This window comes from Adiantum capillus-veneris, chromosome 13, assembly GCF_014529385.1.
Source record: "Adiantum capillus-veneris isolate H3 chromosome 13, ASM1452938v2, whole genome shotgun sequence".
Taxonomy (NCBI): Eukaryota; Viridiplantae; Streptophyta; class Polypodiopsida; order Polypodiales; family Pteridaceae; genus Adiantum; species Adiantum capillus-veneris.
In genome coordinates, this window is record NC_140943.1 from 66,935,430 (window position 1) to 66,940,257 (window position 4,828).

Below are 4,828 nucleotides of genomic sequence, written 5' to 3' on the forward strand. Positions count from 1 at the left end.
CGATGATATGTTTTGGGTGGACGCATCAACACATGGGCAAATGCCTCTTATGTGAGAGGGTAGCCCATAGGCTCCTTTGAGTCTATAAAAAGAGGTCTCTTCCACACATGAAAAGGAGAAGCGAGAGGAAGCAAGAAGTGTGAGGCAGAGAGAATCACGCGGGACGACCATTAAGGGTTTCAAAGCCCTTTGTAAACTACTTCAAGTTTGAAGTGTAAAGCAAGTGATGAGTGATTTCTTTCTCGTGGACCTAGCCCACACTTGGGGTGAACCACATATATCTTGTGCTCTCTCTCTCTCTCTCTCATGACTCTCCCTCTTGTGTATGTTTCATCTCTCTCCATTAAGTACACCGTTCTAATTGCTACTTAGTAATTCATTAATCTTACATATATTTTAGCAAGCTTCATTACCTTTTTATGGAATTTGTGGTATCTTTGGTACCCTTTGCTCACTCATAAGTCACAACATACAACATACTCAAAGCCTTGGAGCATCTAAAAAATCCGCAGTATCAATTCTTTCCCTGCTGTGTGGTTAGTGCAATATGTAGCTTACGCATTCCTTATGCCCTTCCAAGGTTGAGAGAATTGGAGACAATTGATGACTTTGAATGATTGGATGAGTTGGGCTTTGGTGTATCCTCCATGGGCTCACATACACATGATTTCGACATCAAGCCGGCTCCTATTGGTGTTTAATTTTCTTGAATGACCTTGCAGAGAGATTGGTTGTGAAGGCGATGAACAAGGAATGTGTGAGGTGATGAGAGTTTATTGTATGAGGAACCATTGTGTATGGGTGTGTGGGGTGCACATCCAAGGCAACATGCACTGGGTTTTAGCAATGAAAGCATGTGCTCTCCATGCAATTGAAGAAAAACAGTTTCAACGTCATATCTTGGAAGTTCAAAGGCAAAAAGGCTAGGACAACAATTGGCTGCTTGGAGTTTGGTAACTGTGGAACAATTCAGGTTTGTTATTACAAATAAGTAGGCCACTTTCCTTTTATGCCTCTTTCAAATTGTGACTAGCATTCTTAAGGATTTTCAATGCACTCAGAGAATGTGGTAGAACATGGAAGCAACCATTGCCACACTATGACTTTATCAATTGCACTAAATGAGTGAGAAAATTAAGGTAGTCACCACATGGCTCCTCTCTCTGTGAACACTATGTGGGAGCTTGCTACTTGAATGTCAATAGCACGACTTATCGTCCTTCACATTTATGAAATTTTTCCCGATGAACCCATAAATATTCCTTTTTGTGACCAACCCTTTGCCATTCATTGTGCAAGGCAAAAATCCACCAACCCATTACTCAGTGCCTCCAAATTTTCTCGCTCCTCTAAAAGATTAACATGCTTTTGGTTTACCTTTTTCTATTCCATACTTACGAGGGGCTAACCTACAAAATAGTGGTAATTATTTGCAAATCTGAGATGACTACATTGATCTCTATCTCTCTCTCCTGCATGGGTCCATATACGGTGTGTGTGTGTGTGTGTGTGTGTGTGTGTGTGTGTGTGTGAGAGAGAGAGAGAGAGAGAGAGAGAGAGAGAGAGAGAGAGAGAGAGAGAGAGAGAGAGAAGGTGACATATTGAAAACCTACAAGATAGTGGTAATTATTTGCAACTCTGAGACGACTACATTGATCTCTATCTCTCTCTCCTGCATGGGTCCATATACGGTGTGTGTGTGTGTGTGTGTGTGTGTGAGAGAGAGAGAGAGAGAGGGTGACATATTGAAAACCTACAAGATTTGGAGTTTGTGCTTTTTGTTTGGTCTTTCGCTTTCTACATGACCACATCAGATAAGCGTTCAGACCCACAACTTAAAAATTTACAAGTCCAGTAAAGTATGAGTCATCCTCAAATCCAGAAAACCCTAAAGCATTGGCACCTGTTGTCTCTTAAGTTCTCAAGGAATGTCCGATTCTTACCCCAACTACATTCATTGTTGTGACTTGTCTTTTCAAGCGCTATCTCCTCAGAGACTCATGCCCAAACTGGGCTGCTTATAGATAACTTATACTCAACATCTTGTAGTCACACATGCAGGATAGGATAGTATGTTAGACGTGGAGTCTAGAAGCTACTGGATTCTAAAACCAACATGCAGGTGACAAGTATTACAAGAGTGTTTCCCTCAAACTTCACACTATGCATCACCTACATTTGTAGAGTAAAATACAACAAGTGGGCTGTGACTCCCGAGTCCTGCACATTTTGATTTTTGAGGTTTCTTGTTAGAAGTAACACATTAGAAGTGTTATTTCTTCTTTGACTCAGTAGGGGGCACCAACAAAACTGGAGAAAATTTAAAAAGTCACTCATTAGTGATAAGGGTGGCGAAAAGAAAAGCTTAGTGGAAGACTGCATGCGATGAAGTGGGGTTGTTTTAGGGAAGTGGCTCGCATGGAATTTTCGTGGCCAAACCGGAGCAGCAAGGCAAGACTTGAGAGTGTATGCGACAGTTTGTTGAGTGCCACAACAATGGAATGCGTGGCTGAGCGCAAGTAGCCAGAGAGGATTGCTTTGTGAAAGAGCAAGGGGCTATGTGTAGTGTAGTTGTGCGCAGCAGGAGACTCGAAAGAGCATGCTTTGGCAGCGTTTTTGGAACCTTGAGTGGTAGGGGGAAGCGTCGGAGGTGCGGGCTCGTGAGTGGTAGGGGAAAGATGGAGGTGCAAGTTACCAAAGAAGAGTCGCAGGGAACGTCGGGGTCTGTAGGGAAGGCTTGTGAGAGGATGTAGAGAGAAGGACATCACAAAGGTCAAACAGAGCAAAAGGGAATCTTTAGACTAATGAGTGATTTTATTTTAGGATCTACCAGTAGGTGGTACGCATTTTCAAAAGGAAAACATAGGGCGAATCTTGGGAGATCCTTTGAGGATTAAGCAAGGAAAGAAAAAATAAGGAGGCCACGCGGCATGCGAGCCAGGTAGGAGATGTGGACTCAGAGAGTGAGAGAAGGGGGGTGGACGACGACGGATCACGACAGCAAGTCACCGACCTGACAGCTGGCGTTGCAGGTGGCAGGGGACAACATCCAGCAGTGGCTGGATGGCGGCACAGCAAGGAGATGGGCGAATGGCAGGTAGGCGACGGGAGAGGCATGGGACTTTTTTTTAAAAATAATTCTGAGGTATTGCGTGAGACAACATGGGCCTACGACTTGTTGGTTTAGCTCATCGTCGTAATGTCTGACGACACACGCACTGCGTTCAAAACCTCATCAAGGCATTTAGAAGGTGAAGAGGCCTTCGACTAAAGTTGGAAGCGGAAGCATCTCGTTAATGAATGAATAAAATAAACGTAGAGCTAGTAGAGTAGCCTATTAGTAGTAATTTATATCATATTTTCCAGTAGGATCTACCAGTAAAATTTAAGTAAATAAAACCTTATATTTACCACTTGAGAACTTAGTCTTGGATTATAACCAAAGAATCGATCTTTTGTAAAATTTGTCTTGAAAGGGCATTTCAAAACTTGCCCTTCTTCGTCCACTTAGAAGGAGTCTCTCACTAGCTTGCCTAAGGAAGGGAAGGGTGGGCAATTCCCGGCACTGATGAAAGTGGTGTCAATTAGGTCTAGGGTGGGGCCGGTAGTGGGACAATGGAGAAAAAAATCATGATTTTGGTGGGGATTTCACATATTTAGCTAGATTTGAAATATGAAGATTGTGTTACATTCCTCATGAAAAGGGGAATGAGTTAATACCAAGATTTGATTTTTTTTGGATTTTTTCTCAATGCTGTATTTGGCAAAATTCACATTTGAAGGATTTTAAGAGATTAGAGACACACCAAATTGCATCAAGACACATATGCAAAATTCCAAGCATATTCCAAATGTTTGTCCCTCTTTTGGATACGTCCACCTTTTGGAGGCAAGTACCCACTAGTGGTCTATCTTGCACTTCGTTAATTAATTACCCTACAAGATTCCCTTACCAACAATTTCGAAAGCAAAGGTCTCATCATCCCCCCATTCCCACGCAAGGTTTGCACTGTTCCCCGCCCACTCCCCACAGGCAGGCGCTCCCGGATACCTTCTCGACTCCATCTTTGACCCTCGCTCTCCACCTTGCCTTGTTTACACCAACCCACCTTGCCCACCTTCATGCAATTTTTTTTCAGTGTCGCTAATTTGCCGACAACTTGTGCGCGTCCCCTGCTCACAAACGAGAGAGATAGAGAGAGGGATTCTACGCCGTTTCTCTCTGCTCCTCATATCGCAGCCTGCCCTACCGCCGTAAGTTAACACCTGCTGTGACACAGGCATCAACACGAACTTGCTGTTCACACACACACAGACACACACAACACTGCTACGCCCCTCCCCTCGGCAAACATTTGCTTGGCCTGGTCGTGAGAGACAGACATGAACCACAGGAGCAAGATAGCGATGCAGACCCTGCCTGCGAAAGAGAAGAAGAGAGTGCATAGGGGGGAGAGAGAGATAGAGAGAGAACCCCTCTGGAGCGCATGATTCTCCTGCACCTTCTCGTTTCGTGCGGCACACAACTGCTGCAACTCAACGCCCTCGTCTTGGTCAGCTCTCTCTCTCTCTCTCTCTCTGTCTTCATCGCTCCTGTAATGTGGTCTCGATCTCTCCATGTTCATCACTCTACTGAATCAATCCCCTGACATAAAAAAATATCTTTCCACCTCCTCTCTCTCTCTCTCCCCTCCACGTGCCATACCATCCTTTTTTCTCCACAAAGCTCCCACGAGCATCTGCGTAGATTCCCACAAAAACAAATGGAAAAACTCGTTTTGGGGACCTACTAGCCCCTTTACGCTTAGTGCTCTCTCTCTCTTTCACA